Below are 14,322 nucleotides of genomic sequence, written 5' to 3'. Positions count from 1 at the left end.
TTGCAGGTATTTTTTATATTTTCCACAAAGTTGCTCTGTGAAGTTTCAGGTCATTCTGAGAACGTTTGTTTCTGCACATAAATAACACTATGGTAATTCTGCTGAAAACAGCGTCAGTCCGGGTTAGTTCCATTCAAATCATGCAAGTTAGAGTCCAAAACAAGGTCAAAAGTGTTTGGAAAAGTAGATACGACGGAGACGTATCACATGCTCTTTTAACATGGAGACATCTCTTGTTGGGAAGGAAAGTGGACATCTTCACGGATCATAAGAGTCTCAAGTACATCTTCACTCAGCCCAACCTCAACCTCAGGCAGACTCGTTGGGTCAAAATGATTCAAGAGTATAATCCGAGTATTGAATATACTCTAGGCAAGGCCAATGTCATTGCAGACGCTTTGAGCAGGAAGGCTTACTGCAACAGTTTGATTCTCAAGCCTTTCCAAACGGACCTTTGTGAAGCTTTCCACAAACTTAATCTCCAAGTTGTTCCTCAAGGATTTCTTTCCAACCTCCAAGTCTCTCCAATTTTGGAAGATCAAATTCGTGAGGCACAACTTCTTGATGCCATGGTGAAGAAGGTGAAGATTGGGATTGCCAAGAGCCAACCCAAGTACAAGTGCTATCGCCTTGATGACAAAGATACTCTTTTCTTCGAGGATCGAATTGTTGTTCCTAAAGGTGACCTTCGTAAAGTCATTATGAACGAGGATCACAATTCCCTTCTATCTATTCATCCTGGAAGTACAAATATGTACCATGACCTCAAGCAGTCGTATTGGTGGACTCGAATGAAGCGATAAATTGCTCGGTTCGTGAATGAATGTGATGTCTGCAGAAGAGTGAAGGCAGAACACCAACGGCCAGCTAGTCTCCTCCAACCTCTTGCCATTCCAGAATGGAAGTTTGACCATATTGAGATGGACTTTGTGACTGGGTTTCCCAAGTCCAAACGTGGAAATGATGCTATCTTTGTTGTCATCGACAAGCTTACTAAAGTGGCTCATTTTCTTCCTATCAAAGAATCTATCACAACAGCTCAGTTGGCAGAGCTATATACCTCCAGGATTTTCTCCTTGCACGGCATTCTGCAGTTGATATCTTCATATCGTGGAAGCATCTTTACTTCTAAGTTCTTGGATTCCTTTCAGAAGGCCATGGGCACCAACATTCGCTTCAGCACATCCTTTCATCCTCAAACCAGTGGACAAGTCGAGCGAGTAAATCAAATTCTTGAAGATATGCTCAGGGCTTGTGTCATTTCTTTCATTATGAAGTGGGAAGATTGTCTTCCATATGCCGAGTTCTCCTACAACAACAGCTTCCAAGCGAGTTTGGGCAAGGCCCCATTCGAGATTCTCTATGGCAGAAAGTGTCGTACTCCTCTTAACTGGTCAGAGACTGGTGAACGCCAACTTCTTGGCAATGACTTGATTACAGAGGCTGAAGAAATGTGCAAAGTCATTCGTGAAAATCTCAAAGCCGCGCAATCGCGCCAGAAGAGTTTCTATGATAGCAAGCATCGTGACTTGGCTTTCAGGATCGGAGACCATGTCTACCTCCACGTATCTCCAATGAAAGGTAATCGTTGCTTCGGTATCAAAGGAAAGCTTTCCCCTAGATACGTGGGTCCTTTCAAGATCATTGGCAAAAGAGGCGACCTCGCCTATCAACTTGAGCTTCCATCCAACTTTGCAAATGTGCACGACGTGTTTCACGTGTCACAGCTTCGCAAGTGTTTCAAGACGCCTAAGCGCACCATCAACTTCGAAGAGATTGATCTCCAAGAAGACATGTCTTATCATGAGCATCCCATTGCTATTCTTGAAGAAACTGGGTGCAAGACTCGCAACAAGTCTATCAAATTCCTGAAAGTGAAGTGGTCACACCATTCCGACCGAGAAGCCACCTGGGAACGCGAGGACCACCTTCGTTCTGAATATTCGGAGTTCTTTCAGTCCTAGATCTCGGGATGAGATCCTTTCGTAGTGGTGGAGTGTTGTAACGCCCCTGATGTAATTTACCATATTTGTACTCCGACTCTTGCCATTTTCAGCTCTAAGTTATGATATTCCCTTGTTGTTGGGTTTTGTCTTCATTTTGCGTTTTGTCCATGTCATGCATTGCATATCATGTCATCATGTGCATATCATTTGCATACGTGTTCGTCTCATGCATCCGAGCATTTTCCCCGTTGTCCGTTTTGCGATCCGACACTCCTATGTCCTCCGGCGCCCCCTTTTGCCTCTTTTCATGTGCGGGTGTTAAACATTCTCAGAATGGACCGAGATTTGCCAAGTGGACTTGGTACACCGCCGGTAGACCGCCTGTCAAGTTTCGTGCCATTTGGATTTCGTTGATACTCCAACGGTTAACCGGGGAACCATAAAGGCCTTGTGTGTGTTGCAGCCCAACACCCCTTCAAAGTGGCCCAATAACCCATCCAAAACCCCTCCATCCTCTCGGTCATTCGATCACGATCGCGTGCCCGAAAACCGCACTACATTTGGACTCTCATAGCTCCCTCTACCTATAAATAGACCCCCCCCTCCGAAATTCGCGGTAAAAAACCCTAGACCTAGTCCCTCTTCGCCGCTGGACACGCCCGGGCACAGCCAGACGCGTCCGCCACCGCCGCCCGTCCAATCCGCTGCTGCCACGTGTCCCGCGCCTCCGCCTCCGCCGCCGGCCCGCCGCGGCCCGCAGCGGGCCCCCGAGGCCCGGTCGCCTCCACCGCCGCCCGCTCGGCGCCCGCGCCCGCGACGGCCATCCCGCAGCCTCCGCCACCAAGCTCGCCCGCGTGCCGTCCCAGCCGCCAACTCCAGTCGCCGCGCCTCTCCGGTCGCCGCCCCGTGCGTCGCCCCGCCGCCTCCGCCGCCCAGATCTGCCGCGGGAGCCGCACCTGCCCCGGATCCGGCCAGATTCGGCGGCCCTGACCCCAGCTCCGCCCTCTTTGGCCATCTCCTCCTTGCTCTGGCCGCCGCACGGTCCAACTCCGGCGATCCCGGATCTGCCTCGATCCACGTGCTACAGTAAACCCTAGGTTGACCTCTCTTTTTCCTCTAAGTTCCTTTTCGGCTATATTTTCTAGCCCTGTTCTACATGCCATATCTCCTCATCCGTAGCTCCATTTTGTGCGTGACATATATCAAATTGTTCATCTGGTTGTGCTCTTCATTTTGTTGCATTGTGCCATGTTTGTTTGAGTCGATCTTGATGCCCAAATTGTTGATGCAAGAGTGCTATAAAATGTTAGTTCCTGTTACTTAGCAGATCTTGAGCATTTGCCTTTTTTGCCATGATTATTGTGTGCTGCATATGGTCATGAGCTCTACATGTGTTTTGGGATATGCCATGCCATCTTTACATGGGTGTATGCCATGTATTTTTTTGATCAATGTGGTGACTAGAACAAGCAGGCAAAGTAGCTCTCGTGATATTGCTGATTTCAGGGACTTAGAATTTCACTAAGTCATTTCCCTGCTGTTATTTTTATGCCATGTATTCATCTTACTACGGAGTAATCCATGCTTCTTTTGAGTATGTTCAGTAAGGATGATTTGGGCATATGGTTTTCCTCTAGCCATCCATTCCCCTGTGTGCATTTATGGAGTACCCTAGCATGACTCAATCTTGCTCTACTTTTGCTATAAAATGTTCCTGGCAGATTGTTTACATGTTAATCAATTTTGCCAAGGTTGTTGTAGTTGATCCATGCATGCTATGAACTTGTTCTTGCTTGGCTTGGCTTCATGAACATGTATTCTTGCTGGTACTATGCTTAGTTTATCATGCAATGCCTTGTGGTGAGTGAATCGAGCTCGAAAAGAGGCTTTCATAATTCTGTTTTTGCCATATCCAGTTTTCTGCTAAGTCTCAATCTGTTAACGAAACATGCTATGTTTACATGGGTGCCATCATGCTTTCTGTGCCCTTTTGGCTTATGGTCAGTAAGGGACTTTTGTTATATGCTTTGAGTAGATTCATTCCATGCCTTTGGTTGCTATGTTAAGTTCCTGTAGCATGTTGTTATTTTGCTCTAAACGTTGCTTCTTGATGTTAATTCCTGACATGTTAGTATTTTCACTAAGTCGGTGATGCTGATATCTTTTGCACTTTTGCCATGCTTGTTTGAACCTGTTATTGTGTGATTTAGCCATAGGTCAGTGTTCATATTTTGTCAAGCATCTTGAGTAGATCACTGCCATGTGGTTTGTTGCTATGTTGGAGTGCAGTATCTTAGCTTCTTGTTGCATTCTAGATGGCATCGTGCTGTTAATCGCAGAATTGTGCCATTATTGTTTTGCTTGCCATTTGCAGACTGTGCATCCGATTCCGGTGATCTTTATATCAATTTCGACCAAAATAAACTATTCTTTCCAGCAGCACTCTTGGTTTGCCAAGTTGTGGCCTGGTTCACTCTTTTTCTTCCGGAGCACGCATATGCATTGCATATCACATCCCGCATGTCATGTCATGTTTTGCATCATGTTGCTTGTGCATTGCACTGTGGTCGATTGTGGTTTCCTTTGCTTGTGTTCTTGATTTGGGTAGAGCCGGGAGACGAGTACATGATCGAGGAACCCATTGAGTACGCTTACGAGGATCAAGCTTACTTAACTCGAAGAACTTTGCAGGCAAGATGACCATACCCTCGAAATCACTTCTATCTTTGCTTGCTAGTTGCTCGCTCTATTGCTATGTCATGATACCTACCACTTGCTATATCATGCCTCCCATTTTTCCATGTCAAGCCTCTAACTCACCTTGTCCTAACAAACCGTTGTTTGGCTATGTTACCGCTTTGCTCAGCCCCTCTTATAGCGTTGCTAGTTGCAGGTGAAGATGGAGTTTGTTCCTTGTTGGAAAATGATTATTGTTGAGATATCATTATTATATCTTGTTTACTTTAATGCACCTATATACTTGGTAAAGGGTGGAAGGCTCGGCCTTATGCCTGGTGTTTTCTTCCACTCTTGCCACCCTAGTTTCCGTCATACCGATGTTATGTTCCTTGATTTTGCGTTCCTTACGCGGTTGGGTTATAATGGGAAAACCTTGACAGTTCGCCTTGAATAAAACTCCACCAGCAAGTCCCAACCTTGGTTTTACCATTCGCCACCTAAGCCTTTTTCTCTTGGGTTCCGCGGACTCAAGGGTCATCTTTATTTTAAACCCCCGGGCCAGTGCTCCTCTGAGTGTTGGTCCAACCTGTCAGCCGCCGGTGGCCACCAGGGGCAACTCTGGGTTGGCCTACCGGAAGTTTGGACAATCCGATGTGCCCTGAGAACGAGATATGTGCAGCTCCTATCAGGATTTGTCGGCACATCCGGGTGGCTTTGCTGGTCTTGTTTTACCATTGTTGAGATGTCTTGTAACCGGGATTCCGAGTCTGATCGGGTCATCCAGGGAGAAGGAATATCTTTCTTTGACCGTGAGAGCTTGTGATGGGCTAAGTTGGGACACCCCTGCAGGGTTTTGAACTTTCGAAAGCCGTGCCCGCGATTATGGGCAGATGGGAATTTGTTAATATCTGGTTGTAGAAAACCTGACACTTAACTTAATTAAAATGAATCAATAGCGTGTGTAGCCGTGATGGTCTCTTTTCGGCGGAGTCCGGGAAGAGAACACGGTCTCGTGTTATGCTTGAACGTAGGTAGTTTTTGGATCACTTCTTGATCTTTATTATTTCTCGATCGTGCTTTGCTTCTCTTCTCGCTCTTGTTTGCGTAAGTTAGCCTCCTTATGTGCTAGTGCTTGCTGCAGCTCCACCTCACTACCTTTTCCTACCCATAAGCTTAAATAGTCTTGATCGTGAGGGTGTGAGATTGCTGAGTCCCCTTGACTCACAGATTACTTCCAAAAAACCAGATGCAGGTGCCGATGATGCCAGTACAGGGGATGCGACCGAACTCAAGTGGAAGTTCGACAAGGATTCAGGATGTTACTATGTTTCCTTTCCAGACGATCAGTAGTGGAGCCCAGTTGGGGTGATCAGGGATCTATTGTATTAGGGTTGTCTTTCTTTATTTGGTTCCGTAGTCAGACCTTGATTGTATTCTGGATGATGTAATGCTATAATTATGTATTGTGTGAAGTGGCGATTGTAAGCCAACTCTTTATCCCTTTCTTATTCAGTACATGGGATGTGTAAAGATTACCCCTCTTGCGACATGCCTACTATGCGGCTATGCCTCTAAGTCGTGCTCCGACACGTGGGAGATATAGCCGCATCATGGGTGTTACATCAACACTCGGCTGGATCGGAGTTCGAGGGACGTCATCGGGGTGAACGTGTGATGAACTCGGAGGTGTCGTGTGTTCGGTACTTGATTGGTCGGATCGTGAAGACATACAACTACATCAACCGCATTATGCTAACGCTTCCGCTTTCGGTCTACGAGGGTACGTGGACAAGACTCTCCCCTCTCGTTCCAATGCATCACCATGATCTTGCGTGTGCATAGGGAAAAATTTGAAATTACTACGTTCCCCAACAGTGGCATCCGAGCCAGGTTTTATGCGTTGATGTTATATGCACGAGTAGAACACAAGTGGCATCCAAGCCAGGTTTTATGCGTTGATGTTATATGCACGAGTACAAGAGTGGCATCCGAGTCATACTGCTTACCAGCTTGTCATACTTTGGTTCGGCGGTATTGTTGGATGAAGTGGCCCGGACCGACATTACGCGTATGCTTACGCGAGACTGGTTCTACCGACGTGCTTTGCACACAGGTGGCTAGCGGGTGTCAATTTCTCCAAGTTTAGTTGAACCGAGTGTGGCTACGCCCGGTCCTTGAGAAGGTTAAAATAGCACTAACTTGACGAACTATCGTTGTGGTTTTGATGCGTAGGTAAGAACGGTTCTTGCTCAGCCCGTAGCAGCCACGTAAAACTTGCAACAACAAAGTAGAGGATGTCTAACTTGTTTTTGCAGGGCATGTTGTGATGTGATATGGTCAAGACATGATGCTATATTAAATTGTATGAGATGATCATGTTTTGTAACCGAGTTATCGGCAACTGGCAGGAGCCATATGGTTGTCACTTTATTGTATGCAATGCAATCGCCCTGTAATTGCTTTACTTTATAACTATGCGGTAGCGATAGTCATAGAACCAATAGTTGGCGAGACGACAATGATGCTACGATGGAGATCATGGTGTCGCGTCGGTGACGATGGTGATCATGACGGTGTTTCGGAGATGGAGATCACAAGCACAAGATGACGATGGCCATATCATATCACTTATATTGATTGCATGTGATGTTTATCTTTTATGCATCTTATTTTTCTTTGATTGACGATAGCATTATAAGATGATCTCTCACTAAATTTCAAGACAAAAAGTGTTCTCCCTGAGTATGCACCGTTGCCAAAGTTCGTCGTGCCCAGACACCACGTGATGATCGGGTGTGATAAGCTCTACGTCCATCTACAATGGGTGCAAGCGAGTTTTTGCACACGCAGAATACTCAGGTTAAACTTGACGAGCCTAGCATATGCAGATATGGCCTCGGAACACTGAGACCGAAAGGTCGAGCGTGAATCATATAGTAGATATGATCAACATAATGATGTTCACCATTGAAAGCTACTCCATTTCACGTGATGATCGGTTATGGTTTAGTTGATATGGATCACGTGATCACTTAGAAGATTAGAGGGATCTCTATCTAAGTGGGAGTTCGTAAGTAATATGATTAATTGAACTTAAATTTATCATGAACTTAGTACCTGATAGTATCTTGCTTGTCTATGTTGATTGTAGATAGATGGCGCGTGTTGTTGTTCCATTGAATTTTAATGCATTCCTTGAGAAAGCAAAGTTGAAAGATGATGGTAGCAAGTACACGGACTGGATCCGTAACTTGAGGATTATCCTCATTATTGCACAGAAGAATTACGTCCAGGAAGCACCGCTAGGTGCCAGGCCTGCTGCAGATGCTGCTGACAATGTTAAGAATATTTGGCAGAGCAAAACTGATGACTACTCGATAGTTCAGTGTGCCATGCTTTACGGCTTAGAACCAGGACTTCAACGACGTTTTGAACATCATGGAGCATATGAGATGTTCCAAGAGTTGAAGTTAATATTTCAAGCAAATGCCCGGATTGAGAGATATGAAGTCTCTAATAAGTTCTATAGCTGCAAGATGGAGGAGAATAGTTCTGTCAGTGAGCATATACTCAAAATGTCTGGGTATCATAATCACTTAACTCAACTGGGAGTTAATCTTCCTTTTGATAGTGTCATTGGCACAGTTCTTCAATCACTGCCACCAAGCTACAAAAGCTTCGTGATGAACTATAATATGCAAGGGATGAATAAGACTATTCCCGAGCTCTTCGCGATGCTAAAGGCTGCGGAGGTAGAAATCAAGAAGGAGCATCAAGTGTTGATGGTCAATAAGACCGCCAGTTTCAAGAAAAAGGGTAAAGGGAAGAAGAAGGGGAACTTCAAGAAGAACGGCAAGCAAGTTGCTACTTAGGAGAAGAAACCCAAGTCTGGACCTAAGCCTGAGACTGAGTGCTTCTACTGCAAACAGACTGGTTACTGGAAGCGGAACTGCCCCAAGTATTTGGCGGATAAGAAGGATGGCAAGGTGAACAAAGGTATATTGTATATACATGTTACTGATGTGTACCTCACCAGAGCTCGCAGTAGCACCTGGGTATTTGATACAGGTTCTGTTGCTAATATTTGCAACTCAAAACAGGGACTATGGATTAAGCGAACACTGGCCAAGGATGAGGTGACAATGCGCATGGGAAACGGTTTCCCAAGTCGGTGTGATCGCCGTCGGCACGCTACCTCTACATCTACCTTCGGGATTAGTATTATACCTAAATAATTGTTATTTGGTGCCAGCATTGAGCATGAACATTATATCTGGATCTTGTTTAGTGCGAGACGGTTATTCATTTAAATCAGAGAATAATGGTTGTGCTATTTATATGAGTAATATCTTTTATGCTCATGCACCCCTTAAGAGTGGTCTATTTCTAATGAATCCCGATATTAGTGATATACATATTCATAACGTTGAAGCCAAAAGATGCAGAGTTGATAATGATAGTGCAACTTATTTGTGACACTCCCGTTTGGGTCATATTGGTATAAAGCGCATGAAGAAACTCCATACTGATGGACTTTTGGAATCACTTGATTATGAATCACTTGGTACTTGCGAACCGTGCCTTATGGGCAAGATGACAAAAACGCCGTTCTCCAGAACTATGGAGCGAGCAACAGATTTGTTGGAAATCGTACATACTGATGTATGTGGTCCAATGAATATTGAGGCTCGCGGCGGGTATCGTTATTTTCTCACCTTCACAGATGATTTAAGCAGATATGGGTATATCTACTTAATGAAACATAAGTCTGAAACATTTGAAAAGTTCAAAGAATTTTAGAGTGAAGTGGAAAATCATCGTAACAAGAAAATAAAGTTTCTACGATCTGATCGTGGAGGAGAATATTTGAGTTACGAGTTTGGTCTACATTTGAAACAATGCAGAATAGTTTCGCAACTCACGCCACCCGGAACACCACAACGTAATGGTGTGTCTGAACATCGTAATCGTACTTTACTAGATATGATGCGATCTATGATGTCTCTTACTGATTTACCGCTATCGTTTTGGGGTTATGCTTTAGAGACGACCGCATTCACGTTAAATAGGGCACCATCAAAATCCGTTGAGACAACGCCTTATGAACTATGGTTTGGCAAGAAACCAAAGTTGTCGTTTCTTAAAGTTTGGAGCTGCGATGCTTATGTGAAAAAGCTTCAACCTGATAAGCTCGAACCCAAATCGGAGAAATGTGTCTTCATCGGATACCCAAAGGACACTGTTGGGTACACCTTCTATCACATATCCGAAGGAAAGACATTCATTGCTAAGAATGGATCCTTTCTAGAGAAGGAGTTTCTATCGAAAGAAGTGAGTGGGAGGAAAGTAGAACTTGATGAGGTAACTGTATCTGCTCCCTTATTGGAAAGTAGTTCATCACAGAAACCGGTTCCTGTGACGTCTATACCAATTAGTGAGGAAGTTAATGATGATGATCATGAAACTTCAAATCAAGTTGTTACTGCACCTCGTAGGTCAACCAGAGCAAGATCCGCACCAGAGTGGTACGGTAATCAAGTTCTGGAAATCATGTTACTTGACCATGACGAACCTACGAACTATGAGGAAGCGATGATGAGCCCAGATTCCACAAAATGGCTTGAAGCCATGAAATCTGAGATGTGATCCATGTGTCGGATTTCGGGTTCCGGCAGACCCTTAAGGTTCGAACTCTGGGGTGCGCACGGAGATCTTTCCCCTACCGACACACGCTTCTATGGCTCGCAAGAAATCTAGGCTAGAAAGAAGAACACACAAGGGACACGACGTTTATAATGGTTCCGGCCACCGATGTGGTGTAATACCCTACTCCAGTGTGTGGTGTAGTGGATTGCCTCAGGGGCTGATGATGAACAACACAGGGGGAAGAACGGCCTCGCGAGAGGTGTTCTTGAACTGGTGTGGTATGTTCTACTTGGTCCGGGATCCCCCTTCCCTCTATGGTGACTAGTCCTACTTATAGAGGCCCTGGTCCTCTTCCTAAAATGTGAGCGGGAAGGGCGCCAACAATTGGCCATTTTGAAGGGGAACATCTAGTACAAGTTATCCTGACCAAAGGTGGTCTTCGGCTTCCAAAAGCACTGGTGATGACGCCGTCTTGGGCTCCATGATGACCTCCGTCATGCCGCTCTGCTGGTCTTGGTCTCGTTGCACCGAAATGGTAACCTTTTGCCCGATGCCTTGGCCTGTGCTTGCTCCCTTTGCACCGAAGGGGAAACAAGGACACTACGCAGGCTGGCGCCCGCCTAATCTCGATCATCATGGCTTGCGTCACGGGCTCCTTGCGAGGCACCCCTGCCTTGATCTCTCCGCCTCCTCGCGAGCCTGCCTGATGAGGCTGATCATGAGGAAGCCTCCTGTCGTCCGCCCCGCAAGGCTTGGCCCCTTGCAAGGGTCTTGAGCTTGAGCTGATGAGGCTGGGCCACACTGGGCCCCCACTCGAGCCACGCCGCAAGCCACAGGCAGGCAAGTCTGGGGACCCCCATTCCCAGAACACCGACAGTAGCCCCCGGGCCCGAGGCGCGCCCGGGCTTGGCTTAGCAGAGAAGCTAAGGGGCAAGTGTGAAGCGCCGCGGGCCCCAATAGCCTGCAGCCTTGGGCGCAGTGTGGCAATTGATTGGACGTAGGTGTCTGCGCTTCCCCACGATGCCTCGGCAACCGCTCAACTTGTCAAGTCCCTGCATGCAGAGAAATGGGTCGTGATTACCTGCGATCATGGTGGCCGGCGGTTGGCCTTCTCTGGCTCTAAGTACGAGGCCGCATGAGCCTCGTTAGCTTATCCCTTCCTGCTACTCCTTTCCTTCTCCTTCCTCGTCCTTGCTTCTCCTTACGCCAATGGCACCAATCCGCCAGTTTTCTGCAGAAGAGAAAGGAAAGGCCCCCGAGAAGGTCCTGACCCTCTTCCGCCAAAGAAACAGCTAGTCCCCTGCCGCCGAGATGAGGGTGCTTGGCAGGAGGCGCCAAGGCCCTGGTACAAGTGGCCGCCGCCTGGGTTTCCACTGCCCTTGTACGCCCGAATCGAGGGCCTTGGGGAAGAGGGCGCCGAGCGACACTAACGGTGCCGCCGCCGACGCTGGTGAGTCACGGCGGTGCGCGTAGTTCCTCCTGGAGTCCATGCCGAGGGCTCCTCCTGTGAGCTCGTGCTTCACGCCGCCATGCCCCGAGCTCTTGGATCCGCCTTCCTCCCTACTTCGCCTTCGAGATGCCGTCGAGCGGGTCTTTGGAGCTCTGGCTGCAGCACGCCGACTGTAGCACCCTCGCGACCGGAGCGGAGGTCGCGGTCGTCACTCCGGGCAAGGTCTATATGACCTGGGGCTGGGGTGAGATCGCCCGGGTCTGCCGCACGGAGGGTGCCCTCGCAATTCATCTTGAATATGACGGCGCCTCCCTGATGTTCTTCAAGATCTTCGATGATGAAGGACGCCGGTTGGAATGCTGCCCCAAGGAAAGCGGCAGGGGCATCGGACTGGCGAGGACCTGGCCTGCCCATTGGCCCTCCAGCAGCTCTTCAGGCGGTAGCGGAGGAGCTGGGGGATCCAGCGGCTCCCCTGAGCTTCTCGTGACGCCGGAGACGAGCGACGACAGCTACGAGCCTCCGAGCTCGCGCCGTGCTGGAGTAGGGCAACTGCATCGGGCCGCCGACACCACTGATCTGGGTGGGGTTGGCGCCGGCGCCGGGCAGTCCACTGTTGATGATGGCGTCGCTTGCGGAGGCGCAGGCAATTAGCATTCCTTAGGATTAGCACCTCTTATTCCCTGCAAGGAATCGAAGCAACACCCCGCGGGGGTATGTAAGGCGCCGGCCATGTCTTTTGCGAACATTATATCCCTAATATGAATCGATGCGAGATGCTTGTCCTGTCTCGGCTCGGCTCCCCCTTTCTATCCTCGCGAGGACTTAGCGCTCTACGCTGGCAGGTGCCAGTCCCCAGGTAGGCTTCAGCCGTCGCTGGTATGCCAGGTCGCGATGTCGTGGTCAAGGCCAGGAGGTGAGCGGCCTGAGGTCCGGTAAGAGCCCCCGAGTCGCGATGCTCGGGAGGTCCCCTTTAGCGCTCGAGCAGCCCTCGCTGGGCGAGAAAGGAAGGCAACGTCGTCGTGATAGAGCTGCACTAGGCGAGGGTTTGGTGCTGCGTTGGTCCAACTCCTGTAAGGGCATGACTTGACTTTTGAGTTTGGGGTGGTCCTTCGACGGGGCGCCCGGCCTGAGCAGCGGTAGCTGAGGTGCTGCTGGGTTAGGTCCTCGCGAGATTCTTTCCACTTCCCCACATTTTCCTTAATGCTCTACGTCCTCAGGTCCTGGCCCTCGAGCGAGCTCAGCCGCCACTGGCATGACAGGTCGCGATGCAGTGGGTCAAGGCCAGGGGGTGAGGCCTAGAGAGCCAGTAGGAGCCCCTGAGTCGCGATGCTCAGGCGCCCCCCTTTTAACATGCAAGCGGTCCGTGCCGGAGAGAGGGAGAGATAGCCCGCGACGTCCCCAATGTTGCTCCTGGAGTGGGTCCTGCATACCAATCACAAGGAGAGACAAGATCTGTCGCTACGGTTGCCAGCCAACCATTGGTCGCTCCGAGGGAGGGATTGGGGCACTGAGGGTCTGGTGAGGTGGCGCCTTGCGGGGCTGCCGCGGCCAAAACTCGACCACTCAGATTTATCGGTGTTGCAGGGGCGGACCCATACGCAGATGTCGTGCCAGAGCGAGCAGCTCCATGGGTAGGTGTCAATCGAGCAGGCGATTAGGTCAGGTGTGTTAAGTACGAAGGAGCAGATTCATTTCAAGTAGATGCGAGAAAAGCAAACGCCGCTGGGCCAGTCCCGAGCAGTTTGGGGATGATGTAGCCCGAGGGGCGCCCCCAACAAGGTAAGTAAAGTGCATAAGTAAAACGGATACATGTCGCAGGGATGGACCCACGTGACCTGGGAACGACGCGGCCCTGTGGGCTGTCCCAGCTAAAAATGGAACTTGAAATATGTCACCTGATGCCGTTGAAGATGAAGCGATGCCGCAGAAGTGGGTGACGTGCGGTGAAGACGTCGACCCTCACGAGCCCCCAGGCCCAGGAGCCTCGGGAGGCTTCGGGGGCATGGGTAGGTCTTCGAGGGCCATCTCCACCTCCGCCAGGACCACACAATGCCTGACTCTTGAGTCTCCAGAATGCTCCTCGGCAGGCGCCGATGAGCGGCGACCACGTTCGGCAGGCCGAAAGGCATGCGAACGTAGCTGTGAGGTGGACCCTCGCAACGCCCCACGCGCGAAGGCCAGAGGCGCTCCTGAGACGCGGCTCGGTTGAGCCCTGGCACGTCGATGCAGACGCGCAGCCCACCATCCTCGGCTAGATGTGGGGCCACGACGGGAAAGCGGTGGCTGCCACGCATGACTCTCGACTCCTGTAGCTCCTGGGTGTTTCCTATGATGAACTCCTGAGGGTTTGGTCTTCCTTGCCTCGTATCTTCCTGAGGGAAACGTGCCTGGAAGCACCCCTCCAAGTGGTGCCCGAGTGCCTCCCTCGTGACCTTGGCAAAGTCGATGGCTCTCCAAGAAAGAGCCCCTCAGCCCTGCCTAAGGAGGGCGCCGGGCGCACTTTCCTATGTGACAGAGGGTGGCGCTCCCTGAACGGGCGCGAATCCTGACGCAACGTCTCCGGAGGTGCCTGCCTCCTTATGGCTTGGGCCAGGCGAAGCC

Source organism: Triticum aestivum, chromosome 1A (genome assembly GCF_018294505.1).
Source record: "Triticum aestivum cultivar Chinese Spring chromosome 1A, IWGSC CS RefSeq v2.1, whole genome shotgun sequence".
NCBI classification, from domain to species: domain Eukaryota; kingdom Viridiplantae; phylum Streptophyta; class Magnoliopsida; order Poales; family Poaceae; genus Triticum; species Triticum aestivum.
This window is presented reverse-complemented; position numbering follows the sequence as displayed.